At 43.5% G+C, this 19,102-nt stretch overlaps 1 long non-coding RNA gene across 1 annotated transcript in view; it reads left to right on the top strand.

Annotated features, from left to right (window-relative positions):
* LOC118451877 overlaps positions 1 to 19,102 on the top strand; it is a 52,373-nt gene that overhangs the window by 843 nt on the left and 32,428 nt on the right. The gene's annotated exons all lie outside the window — the stretch shown is intronic.

Consider the following 19,102-nt stretch of genomic DNA (forward strand, 5'->3'; position numbering starts at 1 on the left):
GGCTTTTCGGGGCCCCTCCGGCCCCGATCAGCCCGGGCGGCCGGAGCCCCCGGGTAGCCAGCGGTGCCCGGTGTGTGCTATGTCTCTCCCGTACAGCCATACTGGAAATACTTTATTTCATTCCCAGAATAATTCATGTTTCCAGTTACTTCAATCTGTACATCCCAGAAGTTCATATTCTGGAGGGTTTCACATACGTTCCTTTTTCTTTTGCAATGGACGCCCATCACCTCTTCTGTGTCCGCCACAGTTCTCAGGAAATCTGTGGAGGTTTCTGGGTTAAGGGGGAATCTGTATTTATTCTGTAAGGGTCAGGTGCTAAATACTGCACAGTTTTGTAGCTTGCCTCTCCGAGCACAGCTCTCCAGGGCGTGGTACTGCCGCTGGGATGCTGCCTGCCCAGGGCCTGCCTCGCCATGACACCTGGCACCCCAAAAAACTGGTTGCTGTGGTGAACGCCATCCCTCTCCATGCAAGAGATCAAACTTAAAAAGAGATCATGCTGTCTCTCAGAAACAGTAGCAGGAACATAACGTAAAAGATCGCTGAAAAGATACTACCAACAGGGAAAGAAGTGGTAGCAGAGGGCTGAGCTCTGTGGATGAGAAATTTCTGAGTGTTTTCTGGTGCCTGTCCTTCCAAATGCTTAAACCATTTGCTGCATGCTAGAGGTTTTTTGTATTCCCCAATATTTAATGGGCAATAATTATTATAGGTCTGGCAAATCCTTTACTAATCTTCTTTGACAAAAAGACAGGGCTGCAATGTAAAATAAGATATAAACGGCAGAATGCTGTTTTCCAGTCACACACACTGAAGTTTTCACCAGGTATCCAGTACTGAAAATAAGTTGTTTCCAGAAAAACTGATATTTTAAAAGGCCAGAACAGCTACTTATTTTCTCACAAGCAGTCGTATCAACAACATGCTCTGTGTGGAGCGAAGAGTTTGGAAGAGGCTAGTTAAAAGCCTGCTGCTCCAGCTGGTCTTGGGGAATCAGTTCTGGAAGAGCTTTTCTAGCCTCCTGAATGGGAAAAGCTTCACAGTTTCCATATGTCAGATCAGATTGTCATGCTGTTTGAGCTTCTGATTGTGCTTTCCCTGGCTGCAAGGTGCTCTGCTCCTGTACTTCACTGTTCATCTCAGCAACTGAACATGCAGTTGTAGATAGATTTTGCAAATAAGCTGGGGGTTTTTTTTCCTTATCAGGAAAAAATAATTTATTTTTTTTTAATTAGGGAAAAAAACTCTTTCTGAGTTTGCCCTTTCCTCTATTGCTTATCAAAAGCTTGTGGTCTGATACTGTCTTTGGTAATGTGATCCTGAAATCTACAACCTTTGGTTAAATAGGTGCTTTTGATGTCTCCACAGTTTGATTGTATTTGCTGGGTAGGTTTATTTATTGTTGTTCTTGTGTTCTGAAAGGTGCTTTGTTTTCAGCAGTACTGAGCCCATTCCAGATTCTCTCATTTGTCTGTGTTATTGAAAGAGTCAGAAAAGAGGTTATCAAAATTTCTGGGTTGCAGGGGAAAAAGCAGAGAAAAAAAAATTAAGTAAATTCCAAACAATGAAGAGCCACAACTAAATTTTAGTGAATTCTAATTGCATCACAGATTGTCTCAGAAGTCCAGCATTGCAGGCTCAAAGGTGGTTTTCAGCCCAGAATTCTGTACCCCATTGTGTTTTGTGCACCAGTGTGTTGCGGTGGGAGAGGGTTCCCATCTGGGAGCAGATGCTTCCTCTTACTCTGCACCTGAGAGTGCAACGTTTCCTCTTTCTTCACAGAAAAAAAATAAAAGCAGAAATTGTACTCTTTTGCAGCATGCATCAGCCTTCCCTTTAATGAGGTCCACTTGAATCTGGGTTTTTAACATACATTAGCCACAGAGGCTACAGATTGCTAGCTTACATTTCTCAAAAGCCAACATACTTCAGTGTCAGGGTTTTGGTCCCTTTCCCAAGCACGAGCATCCCCGTCGCAGGACTTGGTTTCGTGTCCGGTTTGAGCACTGAGCAGAGCAGACCTGTAGATAGCAGCAGTGCTCTAGCGCTTGCTGCTCAGCCTGGAGCAGTGCTGAGCACAAAGCACCCCCGAAAGAAACAGCAGAATAAGGTGCCTTTTTGAAAATCAGTGGATAGTTTGGTTTTCTTCTCATCTCCTCACATCTGTCAGCCATCGTAAACCAAAGTGTGATTTAATTAAACAAAAGAGTCATGAAGTCTTGCTTGAATAACTGCCCCGTCTCTTGAAAAAAAAAAACACAACCGAAAACCAAAAACCCAAACCAAACATCAAACCCTATTGTTTTAACTTCAGGTCATGAGTAAACAGAAGGAAAACTGTGGCCATCAAAATGGGGAGGGGAAGGCCAATAATGATTGATATGTATGTAATTATCCCTTGTCTTCTGTGTCACGCTAGATTATTACAGAATGTTGTAATTGCCAGAAGACTTTGAACTCTGCTAAATGTTTACACTGCAGCCGCCAGGTCTCTCAGGCTGGCAGGTGCTTTCTTTTAGGACTGTGCATTTGGAGATGATGTACCTGTATTTGAGCAGAAATTGTGGGATCGCTGGGCGAGGTTATATTGCATGTGTCCTGCACATGGTCAGGCCCCAGGATCACTATGGTTCTTCCAGGTTTTCAAGTTTTTTCAGAGCAATTGCTTAAAACTATTTGAAAGTTCTTAATTTTTTCAGATAGATGTAATTTTGTACTTGAGTTTCAAGATATATTCATGTAATAAAGGAGAATTTGGCTTAGCTGTGCAACTAATAAAGCTGGTAAAGAGATGTGATTGCTGCAGAAGTATAATTAAATAATTCCAATTACTTGACAGAACTTGGCAGGAAAGAATTGAAAGTTTAATTTCTTTCTTTTTTACCATTTCACGTCACCTTCTAATAATCTGAATAGATTATAGATCCCTGTGAACCACCCAAACAAACCCTGAAGGGAGTGGTTTGATCCAAATGAAACTGAGAGGAATGGAAATACCACAAAGCCATCATTAATGCTATTGGGATGAGGGCCAGGCTGGGATAGAGCTGTAGCTCATTGTGGGTTCAGAGCCGCGGGATGGGGTTTGGAGCTGCGGGATGGAGTTCGTCACTGCACTGAGCAGGCATGCTGTGATGGACAGTCTTCATTTGACACAGACTTGCCAATTAATATATTCCTTTTAAGGTAATTGCATCTGACAATTTTGCAGGGTCCAAGACATCTAATCCCTATTGCGCTGTGGCATGATCCCAGGGGCTACCGTGAAACCCACTAAAACAACTACAGAAATCCTTCCACTGTGTTCACACACGCTATACACACTGATAAAATCTTCTGCAATTAACCTGATTCTTCCCTTCTCAATGTGTCACAGATTGTCTTGGAGTGTTTATTGAAAAATTTTTGTTGGAAAACACTTGTCTTACTGGATATCAGCATAGAAATAAGTTTTCCTTGCAGATTTTGAGGTGCCTGAGGCATGCTTGTTTAACGTGTTCCCAGTTTCCGTGGTCAACACATTTTCAAAACACGCCAGCTAACCCTACGTTGTCAGGAATCTATTCATACAGGAAACACAGAACAGAGGTGGGAAAAGGGATGTGAAATCACGCAGGTTCTTAGGCAAAAGGGGCTTGAAGACAAACTGGTGGGCAAAAGGAAGGGTTGTTCCTCCCCCATTTGCTCCTACAGTTCGGGCTGGGCAGAGCCTCTGTACCTGAAGATTGCTGTAGTTGTGGTGCTGTGAAGGCTCGTTCCCCAGACTTGGATTAGGACCACACCTCGACCTAGGTACAGCAAGAGAGGCAACACCCATGTCCTCCCAAGCCTTTGTAGAGTTTCCTGCCAAGCAGGATGGGCACAACCATGTCACGTGCGAATATGATTACGTATGGGATCCCAGAGATATTTATTTAATAATTCAGCTTCTTAAGTCTCTTAACTCCACCCTTAGTAAAAAAACCTCACATTCCCCATGTTCTTGAAGATGTGACTTTTGGGACCAAATATAGTTAGCATTTCTACCCATGTAACACTTTCTCCCCTTGATTGTTCAGTTCTAGGAAATTCAGCTACCCCTTTAGGGGCAAGCAAAGGAGGATTTTTTTCTGATTTGTGAATTTAAACAGGGACATGGAAGTCAGTACAGGAAGTTTCCCTTGGTACTACTTAGGTTTTTTTCTAGTCCATGCTTGCTGTGTACATAACCAAGAGCTGGAGAATGTGTTTTTTGAGATGATAGTGGGAGGTTAAATGCTTCTAGTTAGAACAGGTGTGTTACTGTACGTGGTTCTCTTTTCAGAGATTTAATAATGTGGATAATGATGTGAAGATTACACATTCCCAGTTTCAATTCTACAAGGAAAACTTTCTAGGAACTTTCTCAATCCACTGTTTAACACACGCCTGTGCTTGAAGCCTTCAACATGTTTTTCAGGTCTCCTCAGACACAGCCAAAGTCTCTTTAAAACTTCCCACCTTAGAGCAATGTCGTTCTCTCTATTCAGACGGGGTGTGTTGCAAATGCTTTTTCTATCCAGCCAAACCCCAAAACCACCTCAAGAAATAAACCTGAACATCTAGGAATTACCTTTAAATGAGAAAATGTGAGTTGCAGTGGCTGTCAGTAGAGGAGAACAGGTCTTGTTGCCAAACGCCAGGGTGAGGGGTGTGGATAGAGCCAGGCAGCTCTTCTTGTGGGCCGTGTGGTGCCTTGAGGCAAGTGACCTGCCAGTGGTCAGTTCTCAGTCCAAGAGGTGTCATGCCTGGCTGGTAAATCTGTGCACTGTGACTACCTGGTTATTAAAGATGTAGAGGGGAGGAGGCTCTCCGGACTCCCTCGAATCTGGGTCTGTGCTGTAGCAATCTGGGGTAGGGAGCTGCGTCAGAGTTGGAGACCTGGATGTCCTCACACCTGGAGTCCCACCAGGGATTCCTGCTTCTTTCCTGCTTGCTTGTGAAGCCAACCCATAGCTCTATCCTGCAGCAGAGCCCAGGGTCCCAGCTCCACATCTGTAATGAGTTACAGCTCCCATCTGACCACAGGCTTGGGTTCAGATCACACTTAGGATTACAGTATGTATCTGATGTGCCTAAACTAGAAGCTGCTAGTGCATCCAGAACATAACTGAACACAGACACCAGTGTCCAACAATATGCGGCAAAATTGATGGAGATACAGCATATGTTTTTAGCCTTAGGTAAAAGTATCTTAAAATACAGAATGAAACTGTTTAAACTAGAAAGGAGGCTAAGAAAAAAAGCTGAGAATAGTTTTACTTGCTGTTTTGTGAAACTCAGTTTCTTGTGTGATCTTGTTACGTCTTATTTACATAAGTTTTTTCTTTTTTCTTTTTTCTTTTTTTTTTTTTCCATTTTGAAATTTGCCACTTTGGCTTTTTGCAGCTTCAAAGTCTAGGTTCAAAAAACACATGAAATGTATGCATGTGCTATTAAACTTGATAGCCCTGTCACTTTATGCAACTATTTATGTATACAGGGAGAAACTTTATGAGTAACACTGAGAGCTGAGTAAAAAGGAGCTAGGGAGAAAAATTATTTTACCCAAATAAAATTATATTACGTCAGTAGCTCCAAAAACATTTGGAAGTTGCATTATTTTGCATTTTATGGCGATGTTGCTGCCTAAGCAGGATACTGAGAATCTGGGTCAAAAAAGGGAAGTAAATTACTTTCTGAGGACAATGATTGCAATTGTAGTGCCTTTTCCTTGCTGGGGAAACATGGGTTAATACACTGCTCACATCTGTGTAATAGAAACCCAGAAGGCATCTTGCTGGAGTTATGGATGCCAGGCATTTTCCAGAGCCTTGTCAAAAGCTCAGTTCATTGTCAGTTGCTAATTTAAAGATACATATGCCTTGTGGCAGGACAATGTTTTCTAAAACGGGTAAGAACCTAACCTTAGAAAGGGTACAGGTGATTTATAATTAATATTCCATGGACCCTAATCAGTTTAATTGGTGTTCAATGTGCTGTGAATGCCTGGTATTGATGGCTGCTTCTCTCACCAGCGCATGGCATGAATGACCATTTGCAAGCCGGCAGCTGTTTCATCTTCCGTTCCGTGTTGAGGCATTTCAGCGACTCTAAAAACCAATACTTTGTCACATTAACACCCAACACCAGGCACCCATTGGGGTCTGGGTTACAAATAGAGATCCTCTCCAGAAGCCTAGTTTTACCTGAGACGTTCATCTGAGACTGCCGCCAGGCGTGACCCTTGCATGCCTATTACTGGGGGGTTGCAGTGGATCTCTCCAGCAAAAAGGAGGGAGGAAAGGTTGCACATGTTACTGTGCACGGTGCACTCTCCCAGCTCAAAGAGGTGAGAGCATGCGCTCTGTTGGTTTTGCTGAGCGGGAAGTCATGCTTGGGTCATCTTTGGAAGACTGAGTGAAAGGACGATGGGACAGGGGAGGCAGGCGACCATGCTATGTTCTCCTCCAGAGCCTTCTTCTGCCAGGGCTGTCACTTTTCTATGTTTAAACTGCAGATATTGCCTGGTTTTTTGCGAGGCGAGTGCATTCAGCCAAGTAGCACAGTAGGTGGTATTAAAAAATCCTGCATGACCACGTCGCTTCCCCATAGCTATTTATTGTACCATGGACTACAACAGCTGCACTGGGCTTCCACGTGACATACATGTCTGGTCTGTGCCAACATATCAGTCAGCCCGTCAAGTCCTCTTATTTATATTGCGACTTTCATAGCAGCACTCTCACTCTGCTTCACATGTTATAATTAGACCTTGAAAACCAGTTCAGATAAACATAACTCAAATGTTAAAAATCTCCAAACTGATTGACATAAACAAGTAAGGTAGCGAGGGGCTGGAAAGTTTGGTTTTGATGTGTCCTTGCCAGCATGACTTTGGTATACTGGTCCGGCTCTGTTTTGAACAAAATACAGCTTTCATGTAGTGGTTTCACTTTGCAGAAAAAAAAATAATGTTTTCCCCCTTGGCTAAACTGAAGACAATTAGCTGTGCAAGAAAGGAATATCATATGGTGTATTTGCAGAGTAGTGGTCGTCGTCTGTAATTGTGTTACCTTACAGCAGAGTAGCGTTCACTCATGTTTATCTGTTGCAAAGTTGATATAGCTCAGACCTTGTCGACACTGTGGATATGCTCCGAGTATAGCCACTGATCTAATTTCATTGGAGATAGGCAAAACTAATTAAAAGACAGTTGTATCCCGTAATACGGATGACTGAAATACAAGCTGTAATTGAACAAAGAGAGAAGTTGCCTATGACCAGAGAACAAGCCAGTGAGGATTTTTCTGGTTGAAGAGGAAGGATTAAGGAAATTGAGATTTGAGACACAGACATGATACTGTAAAGAAAATGGAAGAGACGCTTAGAAACACAGGGGTTGTACTGTTACTATGGCCTGGTTTGATTTCAGGAAGTTAAGAATCTCCTCTTTGAACTCAGAAATTAAATTTGCACATGTATTCAGTCAGTGAGTCTGCTTTCTTTCCCAGTCCTGACAGACTCTAAGGTGTAATGCCTGGAATTGGAATTTGGGACCTCTTCTTGGCCACCTTTATTTCTTGGCATTTCTCCAATTTTTACATTTCACATTTAGTTGGAGGGGGAGTGGGTTATGTGTGGGCTCCCAGGAAATCCTACATTTGAGACAAGAAGTTAATGAGGTGCTAGCTCTCAACATCAGTATTTTTGTGAATGTTAAAATTTAATGAACAACTTCTTTCCTTTGAGAGCATTTGACAGTCCAGGAGTCTGTTTGCCAGGGGTGGAATAAAAAAACCCCCCATGTTCTGTAATTTATTGAGAAGTATAATCATGCATAAAGGCAAAACCCTCCACTTATATCCAGGAAATTTTAGTTATTTAAGCTTCTCTTGTCTATAATAACCCAGGTGTTTACAACCTTAAAAAAACATAGATTGTCATTTCAGCCAGTGCTTGCCAAAGTAAATATGCTATACCCACTGAAAGCATTGTACTAACTGGTGTAATTGCACATATATAAGTTACTACAAAAAGAGTAAGAGCTTCATATACTAAGCAGAAGACTTCCCTGCCATATTTTTGTAGGGACCATAGGATCTTCCCCATGGGAATCATCCTCACAGTCCTGAGAGCCAGATACAAGTCACACTCTAATATAAGCAACAAACATACTCAGAAGAGAAGCAGCTTACTCCAGAGCTGCAGGGGCCTGTAACACTTTGCCATATAAATGGTACTATTTTACTTGATAGACCCAGAAACGTGCCATCCAAGGGTTTTACAGGGTGTGCCAGTATAAGACAGACATCTGCGAGCTTTCATGCTTGTGGCATGGTTAAAAACTGCGCACAAAATCATACCATATATTAGAGATACGTAGTCAGCAGTCCGGATGAGCTGTGTGGTTTGGTAAGGCCAAGCAACCCATACCACAGCTGGGAGCAGGACCCAGATGCTTTTACAAGTGAATCCTTTTCTGTGTTCACTAATGAAAGTTTGCAAAGCACCTTTACTTCTGGGAAGGAAATGGTATGGCAATGAAAAGTATTAGTGAGATTGAAGCTGGTTTTAAACTGCTAAGATCAAGCTCACTTGTTTAGGAAATGCTGCTGAGATTCACGGTTATTTTAGTGCAGGTTTAATAGCAGTCCTGAGGCTGACAGAAATAAGTTGAAGCTCTGTAAATGACAAATCCATAGAACAAAACCGCTCTGAATAAAAAAGGCAGAATTGGTGTAGAGATCTCAGAACAGAGCAAAATGTTTATCTGCTCCAGGTAGTGAGAATTATTTTGACTTCTGTATTGGTTGCAAGTCATGTCAGAATGTTTCTGGCAAAGCTGCAGGCTTAGAATTTATAGCAATTCAATCTGGAGGTAACAAAAAGCATAGCCCCGAGAAGCTGGACAGCATTTAATCTGTGGCATATTTTGCAAGTGATAAAAATCCATTTTAATAATAGATGCATGTTCATAATCGCATTCGTCAAAGGAGAGCTGCACATCCAGCATACCTTGGAGATGTCTCACTAGCATACAAATAGGGATCACACTCAGCATCTCCAGAAAAAAAACTGTGGAGTCAGATGCAGGGGTGGGAGGACAGTTTAGTTGATGCCAAGAAGGAAAATGTCACTTTGATTCTTTGTCTGCTATCATGGTTACAAGAAATAACCTAGGCAGCAGCAGCCCCTGTTAGCACTTTGAAAAACAAGCTTTGGCTTGTTTGGGATTCAAGGTGAAAACTGGTTTTGGGGGTTACGAGCAATAGGTTTTGCTCACATTTTTGTGCTGCTTTGCATGGCAAGGAACAAGCTTGACTGGCTGCTCTGTGCTACCAGCACTTAGTTAAGTTCTAAAAGTTTCCTTTAGGGGAGTGTCAACTGTCATCCTAGCAAATTAAAGAGCCTGACACCAGAAACCACCTTATTTTTCTGTTCTGCTCTTAAATTCCAGTTTTCTTTAACATTAGAAATGCATAGAAATACAATACATAGAAGCAGAGGTGTCTCAGGGATGTCCAAGCACAAACACGCCAGCAGTGGAGGAAAGAGGAAATTTTATCCAGGAGGAGCTGGCACATTCCTGTTACAGCGGGTACTGTCAGGCACTTCAGACTGATACAGAGCAGATCCTTATCTACAGGAGTGTACACAAGGAAAACTGCAAGGAAAATAAAGGCTGCATCAGATCTTGCATGATCAAAACCTATGCCTTCACAGAGCCCTTGTATTGCCAGGCTGATAAACAGACTTTTCTTATTACTGTTTTTTTTTCCTTACAAAGAAATAGCGCCCACGGCAAAGCTGCTGTGAAAATCGCCTTTGAAGACTGCTGCAAAATGGGGAGAAGATGGCTAGGACTGAGATATCTTGCAAAGATATCCTGTACTTGCAGAATATTATGGAGTATCCGTTGCAATCAAACCAAAGCAAAGCAAGCTGGTGCTGTGGCTGCTTACTCAGAGGAGTGGGCTAAGGTATCCATCAGAGATCTCTTCCCAAAAGCACTCCCACTCTTTATATGCTGAGGAGCAAGGGCCTCACATAAAGCTGGGCTTGATTTTGCCTGCCTTGGTGACCTTCTTGGCTTGGAGTGCCAAATTAGCAGGGAGAGAGAGTCCTTAGCTGGGCTGTTAAGTGAATCAAGCCAGGAGGCACAGCTTTAAAAAGCCGTTCACAAGAAGTAGTGTCCATATGCCCTCCTGAACGAGTGGCGGTGCAAAGAGATAAGCAATCATTATAGCGCTTTCCAGCAATACCCGAGTTGAATGTTTCTTTCAGAAGAGCAGAAATAGGCCAAATCAGTCAAATGGCAATAATTCTGTAAACCATAGATAAGTTTTGCACTGTAAGTGCAGTCCCATGCACTCCTCAATTTCCACTGCTGCAGGTGAAAAGGGGCTCCCAAAACTGATCTTACCCATGAGAACAGTTCACTCTGGCCTTTCTGGCGCTGTGAGAGGCTCTGAAGGTGTGGCAAAAAGTAGTTGCAGAGTATTGAATCTGGGGTGCTGCTGAGAAGTCCAGCTCCTTGCAGAGTGGTAGAGTTGGAAAATAAACTGTTCTTGTGGGAATCGTAGCAAGTAGGTAGGCTGATGCATCCACCATGTTTTGTCAGAAAAGATACAATATCCTGAGTGGAAAAAATAGAACAAAGTGTCCTTCCTTCTTTAGCAAGGAGAGGTACTCAAGCATTGCTATGCCAGATGGGAAGAAGCTTCCCTAAGCCAGCTATGTGCTTGCAAAACCCTGTGGTAAATCCCCTGCTCCGAAGAGGGATTCTGCCCTGCTCATATTTTATTTCAAAGATTTCATTGGGGAGTAGAGAATTGTAATTTATTTATAGAGAAGAAAGAAGTCAACATGCAAAGCTTGTATTTCAAATTCTCACTGATTTCACTGCTGAAAGGCCCTATTCAGAGTCAGCCAAAAATACTCGCCTTTAATGAGAAACCAAGCATAAGACTGAGATGCACATCCAGGAGTTTTTCTTAAACAACCATTTCCACTTCCCTCACATTTAAACAGGAATATGTTTCAAGCTGCCATCTTAAAAGCCCTGTGGCTGGATTTTTGGGTGAACCTCTCTTCTACTTCTGGCCACAGGCACTGGCCTGCTGGGGCAAGGCAGTTTCTCTTTGCATGGATTTCCCCATCTGTAAGGCAGGAATGACAACTCAACCTCATCTGCTGAGTGCTGCTGGCTGGCGGGCATGAGCCAAATCATCACAATAACGCGAAGTGCTGTGGTTGGGTACTCAAAAGAAGAACCTCGTGGGCTCAAGCAAAGTGTGAGAAACAGGCTGTTAAATGGGGGGAAAAAAAAGAAAAATTGGTTCTTTTAACCTTCCTGACCTCCACTCTGTGGCAACCCACCGTTGAGGACAGCTGAAGGAGATGCACTGAATCAGCACGTCTCTCAGCTGCTTTGGCCACTCGCCCTCCTCGCCCACTCTTTGGGCTTCCCTGGCTATCGCTCGGTCTGTATTTATACCGCGCTCCACAGATACTGCAGTGGTCGCTGTGGTATAAATACTGCTAGACAGCTATATATCACTCTTGTCACTCATAGGCCTGGGTATGGTACAAATATGATTTAGCAATGGGTCTCTGTAGTGGAAGGGAGGGTTTTGGGCTGCTTTCCGACACTATGACTTCTTCCATCACTGAACTCCTGTCTTGGGACTTTGTGCCTGCCTATAGGTTGAGTGAAGTTGGGATAAACTTGGGGCAAACCTCTTTCCTTAACAACAGTGTAATTTTGAGCTGTGCCACAATAGACATGAACTGTAAGGCTTTGCATTGCAGGAGAGCACAGGGCTCCACAGGCCTGATAACATCGCTATTTAGTTTTTGGGCCAAAACCATCTCCCCTCCAGGCTTGAGGCAGTCCTGGTCCATCCACCTCTGCTTCTGCAAATGCATGCCTGGGGTTGAGCAGGGAAACCAGTTGCAGTCAGCACAGGAAGGAGGTCATGGGATGTTGGAGGGATGATGGTGGTGGTCATGGTCAGGGTGGGGAGCTTAAGCAGGGGGTACCCTGCTTTTAGCCACATGGACACTGGTTTTCACATTTGGCAGGTTCAGGGTATGGAGAGATTAGTAGCATAGAAGAGTTTAAACAAGGTGCACAGTGTGTGTGCTGAGCTGTTCATCTTATTTTGTTTCATTTTCCAGAAGAAAAACTCAGCATCTTTTTTCATTTTGATATATGTGTGGGGCTTGGAGTAGCTTTTTTGAAATGCTTGAACTACTATAGGAGACTCTACATAGGAAAACATGTGTAAAACTTATAACAGAATTAGAGGAGAAGAAATAACACAGGATTCTGCTTTAAATCTCCAGGAGTGTCCCTGAGGGAGGTGAATGTAAACACTGTGGTTTTATTCCAAAGAAAAGTTTCAACATCAGAGCTGTCAAACATGAGAATTCAGGGGGCCGATTCTTCTTTGATCAACTAAAAGTCTGACACTCTCCCCTCCAACGTCACTAAATTTGTTTAGCTGTTTCTGTTAATTTAGTTGAGCAACAACAGAGTGCAAGAAAGGAACAGAGGCTGGTTTTAGTGAAGCTAATTATTTGCTGAAAAAGCTAAAATTTCTTCTGGTCCTTCAATTATGACGCCAAATCCAAAATTTCAGGAGTCAGTCATCCATTTGTTTTTGCACTTCACGTCTGTGCGGGCAAGTTGGAGAATGGTATTTTAATTTCTGCTCTCTGAGCTCCTTTTTGGGGGGAGGTTGATGAGAAGGGAAAATACTGTATGCACAGAGGAAGGCACTTACTGCTCTGTGAACAATCCTGAATATAATTTTAATATAGTTATATGGAATAAAATAAGTCTAAAGGGGGTGGGCAGAGAGTAGAGGTAGTAGTGACAGTTTGTAATTTCTGTGGAGGGTATGAAAAAGTCCTGAAACCCTTCCAGGTGATACCTAGAGGCTCATATACTAAGTAATTGATCTGAACCCCCTTCCTTACACATAGGATAGCCTTGCAGCTGTCCAGATGAGCCATGAAGGTAGCCTGTCACCTAAATTTAAAGACCAGATTTAAATTTCTACAGCTGGGGTTAGCACATGATATCTGAAGCCAGAGGAGTGGAAAAATGGAATTGTCCTTCTTGGCAGGGCTTTGTCAGACAGCTACAGAGTTGCTCAGTTTTCCTCATCACCTAGTCTGGATTTTTTTGTTTTATTTTTTAATGTGGAGAGAAACACAGAAGGAATTTCAGCTAGCAGTTGTGCTCTTTGTGCAGTTGTCATATCACAGCACCCTCACCTCACCCCAGCCTCTTGTGAGCAGGAAGAAAAAATGAAGGATGCATACTGGAGACTGAACACACGTAACGTGGCTCATGCCGTTTTGACTTTGCATCCAGACCTCCAAGCTGCCTTGCTTCAGGCTGTGGGAGGTGAACGCAAAGAATGAGAGGTCCAGAGTCTTGGGGATTAGCCAGGGACTTCTGGTTTGCCTTTTTAATGAAGGCTGAGGAGCCCTGTTTGCACCAGGCTGCGCCCCTACCTTCTCCTTGAAGATGGGACAAAGCCTACCTTTAGAGTCAAGCCACCAAAAGTCATTCATCGAAAACAGCGCTAGCACCAGCTTTGCTGAGGAGGGGGAAATGCAGTACTCTCTTGCTCTTGTGCATAAATTTTCTTAGAAGAAACTACCTGACAGGCATTTCAAGAGGGTGTCCAGGAAAGAGGAGCGAGCGGGTGCCAGCGCGGGATTCTCCACATTGCTTCCGGACAGTCAGTGGGGCTCGCAGGAGCCTCTCTCTTTTCCTTGCTCCCTGGTAAAGGTTGCACGGGTTGGCAACTACACAGAGAAACCAGGAGTTTTTCCTTCCACAGCCCTGCAGTGTCAAGTTGGCTGCAGGGGCGCGTGTTAGGAGAGAAAGAGCAGGAGAAACTTGAATCAAAAAGACTTTTCAGCTCAGTCGCAGTTTTATAGTAGAATACATCTTTTGATTTTAAAAAAAGGTGGTAACATTTTTACCTCTTCTACTTTCTCAGTTTAAACATCAGTCTTTTCCCCTAGGTGAAAAACATGGAGATGTTTTTTTCACATTGAAATATTTTCTTCCAAATGTCTTCCCACTGGTTCTGTTGCTTGCCCTGTGGGCTCACGCTTCATCAAGGCCCTGCAAACGTCTGCAGACTCGCTCGCTTGCAGATCGTGCCACTACCTTAAAACCCAACCATGTTTTGAACAGTTAGCAGAGTCCAGGCATTTTGATACCACAGAGTAAGGTGTTCTCCTCAGCTTCCATAGCATAAAACAACAAAACCAAAGCTTTTGAGCATTTCTGTGGTGCTAAGAAAATAATACTAGTATTAGAGGAAGTGAAGGAGCTGAGGGAAGAAAATACTCTTCCAAACACGCTCCTTTTTCTTACTTTTTTAACTTCTTTCACTGTATTTTAAATGCTTTTACCACTTCCACTTGAAGCAGTAGCGAAGGAGAAAAATCGTTACCGAAAGAAAAAATGCAGACAATGGCATACTTTTTTTTTTTTAAACTAACTATCAGAAAATTATTTTGTTCCTTGGTACTTTAGAGTAGATGAAATACATCTAATTCTGAAACTGTTCGGTAGAAAAATTCTGTGCGATTGATTTGTGCTTTGAGATACCACTGGGGAAAAAAGCCTTTGAGATACCACATGGGGAAAGCCTTTAAGTCACTGAAACTTTCTGAGGTGAGGGGCAGAAACGATGCTCTGGAGATGAGATGTGTTTCTGTAATGCCAGCAGAGCAAAGATGGACAGGAGCAGCCCCAGGTACTGAAGCAATGCACCAACTTGCTTGGGGGGCTCAGGTGCTGGGAGCAGGTTGTGAGCTGGGGTGGGGGGACATGAGGGCAAAGGAAGGCTTGGCTGTTTTCTTCCAGCATAGGATGTGCACCATCAAACGTGCAAGCAAATGGGCAGGTGCCAGACAAGCTAGCAAAAGAGTCATTACAGGGTAGACAGGAACTAAAAGTACTGAGGAAGGAACGATGGAAGAAAGAAAAAACGTGGAGCAGAGAGGTGAGAGGCAGACAGCAAAAAAGAAAGCCCAGAGCCTAGTTGTAGTCCTAGCAAGTACTTTGTCTGGACTATATTTAAATAGCTTTCAGTATCTGTGGGTCATGGTATAAACAGCTGCTCCTCCTCAAGGCTAATGTCATCGAGGAGAAAAACAAAATGGGAATTTGTAAACACGTGTCAATCTGGTGGTTCCTAATGCAACCCATATGTTAAGAATATCAGATGGATATGCTTCTGGTTTATGAGAAGGGATTAGTATTACCATTTCCAGAATGGTGGTAGAGAATATATATTTTCATTAGAATGAGATTAAAAATCTTAATCGTAGGCTTAACTAAAATTATATACTTCTTTAGTCTTAACACTAAGCATCTCTGGAGCAGCCTGCGGTAGAGAAACTGGGCCTCCACTGCAAATTCATAGCTTGCAAAATGATGTTGTAAAACAAACAAGTCCCCGTGTGGGTGTGTACATGTATGCGTATCCAAGAGGAGGAAAACACCAGTAGGCAGGGGCCGTGGGAAGCTGTTTGAGGTAGGTATAGGCATACTGGCCTGCCTGCAAGGTGCTGCCTGGGTGCTGGGCAGGTATTAAGCTGGTGGATATTTGGAACACCAAAATTTGCTGGGTTTAGTGTATGTCTCCAAAACGGACTGTGCCTTGGAAAACACAGGGACTGCACAAAGCTTTCTTGCTCGCACAGCTGGGAAGCAGGACGGGGATGGTGTTAGCTTAACACGACTTGAAAACAGCACCCATCGTTATCTGTGTCACGCTGCAGAAGGGCTGATCTGGGAGGAACAGTCACTTTTAAGAGACAGAAGCCACCCTCTTGCTTTTCTCAATAGCCGAAGTGTAAATGGTTTATCTCTGTTGTTTTATGGGCTGGAGAGAAAGGGTTAAGGGTTTCAGAAACATGAGGGGCCCAGAGGTACTCTGGCTCTTCCAGAAACATGGGCTGGAGGCCACTGACAGCCATGGTGTGGAAGAGGCAGAGGGTGAACACAAGAGATATATGATGGTAGGGGACAAAGCAAGCTGGCGAGACACTGCTCAGTGCTCATAGCCCCAAGCGTCCACCCATGCTGGAGAATTTCATCACGGGTGGGTGTGATGATGCACAGCAGCACCTCAGCCAAGGTCCTTGCCCTGCAAGGAGAAAGCGAGGCTCGGCGTTTGGAGGAACCATCTCTCTCTGCGGGTCATTTCAACCCAATAGCTGTCAGGTCTGTGTGTCCATCCTCCCAGATGCCTCCATTGCTGAGCTCCCCAAGGATGGGGCTCGTGTGATATTTAGAGAGCAGCGTATCGCCTTTCCTCAGAGCTTGGTCTGGCAAGGCATGGGAGGTGATCTAGCAGAGGAATTTCAGCTTCCAAGGCCTGTCTGCCCTGTGGGGGTATTTCTGTTTGGATGAACTGGCATGCAGAAGGCTAATATTAAGTGCTGGCATATAAGCATACATGTTAAAACGTTGTAGGAAAATTGAAGTTGGAAGGGGCCTCTGGAGTTCCTCTAGTCCAACCTCCATCCAAAAGGCTGTTGCCCATCATCTGTGCAGCTATCAAGGGCTCTTGTATGAGTTTTTCAAAACAGTTTTTGTCATTGCAGTAATTGCATCATAATTATCTCATTATGTAGCCGTAAAAAGTGAGAATGATAATAAAAATTGGGAGGAATGGGAAGACAAAATGACATCAGAGCTCTTAACTCTTAATCCCCAGCAACATTTGAGTTAAATCAGAACTTTGAATCCCTAATGTTACCCACTGATATGTGCAGGTTTGCATCAAATCTTTTGGTTAGTTATTCAAAGCATGTTATGTATTCAAAATTAGTTATGTAGTCAGAAAGTGTACTGCCTTAGTGAGTTAAATAGTCCTTGTTCACACTGGATTCACAGACCTTATTTTCCAAATAGTGAAGAAGATGTGGAAAAATGCTATTTTTTGTGAGAATAGTGAAAGTGTCATTCAGAACCTTGCACCATGAATAATATGATTATTTTTGGAAAGAACTGAAGGTTAAACAGCCTTTTAAGACAGAAAATGTGAGACAATGGATAACCAGTACTGTCCATAGCATATGACACAAGAAGAACAAGAAAATACTAAGGAAGTCTTGCAGAAACTTCTTTCTTTCAACATAACCCTTCTCTGTTTGTATACACATACATTCACACATCCTTCTCTAAGACTCATGTGTTTGCTGTGTAGTACAAGCTTTGATGCTGATAGAGGAAATATTTGGGGGTGTTTTATTATTTATATTCCACTGTCCATCATGAATCCTATTAATCTGCCTGGGATGCTGATACCTGAAGAAGCATGTTGCCTTTGTGTGTAGAGCAGCAGAGTTGTGTGGGATCCAGGGGTGAATAATGTCACACGGTTTAATGCAGATGTTAGTGCAGTGGTGAGCCAGGGCCTGGTGGCTGGAGCAGAAGAGGGCTCAGCACAGCATGGCATGGAAAGCAGATTGCAGGGGAAAAAAAAAAAAAGCCTCAGAAAAAATAACCTGAGCAACAACCAGATGCAATTCAGATGAGCCCAGCACAGACCTTTGTGCTCCTCCAGTGGCTAATCCACTACTGGGCAACTACCCAGACCTGCCACAGCAGGATTGAGCATATCCATCCACATAAATCCCTAATACGGCCCCAGCATTACATGCTTTGACAGCCCTGAGGCCAGCACGTCAGTTCCCTTCCCTTCTGCACAGTGCTATTCACCCAAGAGGAGAAATGTTAAAAAAAAAAAATAAAATTGCACTCTAGTGGGCAGCACAAAATATCCCCCCCCAGAAGCCAAAAGTGTGAGATAGAAACGTGCCAAGGAGGAGAGGGCTGCAGCTCCGCTCCCCTGTATTCTCTCTTCCTTGTCCAACACCTCTGTCCCAGTGAGTATTTTTGTCCCTGAGAAAGCAGGTAGTTTGAGATGTAAATTGAAGTTTGGATACCTAATTGCACATCATAGCTCGCCATGTAGCGAGGAGAAACGTAGCCTTGGATTTGGGTAGCTAGCCATTTAAAAAGCACTGCAGTAGTAAGCTCTGTGATGGTATCAGCAGGTAGATCTGATTTATGCGTGACATAACCGGTTGTGGTTTCTTCCCAGAGGGATATCTGCATCTAAAAATAAGCATGGCACGGTTTGTGTTTTTGGCAAGATGGCACAAATACTTTTCAAATTACTCTGTTCACTAGAAAACAATTGCGCTTCGTCCTCTGACGAGTGCCAGCACCTGCTGCCTTCTGAAGTTTATTTGCAGCGTGAATCATCAGCGGGGCCTTGAAGTGCCATCGGTCCATGTTAGGCTCTGGAGACCTGGAACGCACGAAGACCTGGCCTTTTATGGACTCCACCTGGAGGCCCATCTTCTGCTGTGGCATCTGAATCTTTGTTTTCTTCCTTGCCCTCTGTCCCTCCCGTGGGAAGGGAATATAACCTGCATATCCAAACGATGGAGTGCGTGCTGCTGTGGTTGCAGTTTCTGTTCACTCAAGGGCAGTGGGCGCTTCATACGCCTCTACCTGTCTAGGTGCTGAGGACCCAGCTTTCCAGCTTGTCCTCTCGCTGTGCAGAAGCCAAGCTCCAAGCAATCTTTGCCACCCTGTGGTCTGTAAAGGAAATGAACGAAACGTGATCACATCCATGATCTAAAAGAGCAGTGAAAGGGTATTTCTCTACAAAGACATATAAGCTTTTCTCATGAAATATGTGGTGAAAGCTGGTTTGACCTGTTAACTTTCAGAGGACTTGTGTGTGTTACATTATCCCCCATACTGCCAGTGGCTTTGCAGACATAATCTGATCTTTAATTCTTTCTGCATGCATTTCACCATATTCAAAAATTATTTACAACATAGGGCTACGAAGATCATAAATGTCTCTACCTCAGAGCTGCAGAAACTCAATCCTTCTAAATGCCCGTGGATGTGAACAACGCTGTACAGTGGGCACTAAATGTTATTATGGTGGTATTTACTCAGCCAGGCTGGCCTGTTGAACAACGAGGGGCATGTTAAGAAACATATCGGTACTATGAGTTCCTTAGGAAAGGG

This window comes from Egretta garzetta, unplaced genomic scaffold, assembly GCF_000687185.1.
Source record: "Egretta garzetta isolate BGI_Z169 unplaced genomic scaffold, ASM68718v1 scaffold72, whole genome shotgun sequence".
Classification (NCBI taxonomy): Eukaryota; Metazoa; Chordata; class Aves; order Pelecaniformes; family Ardeidae; genus Egretta; species Egretta garzetta.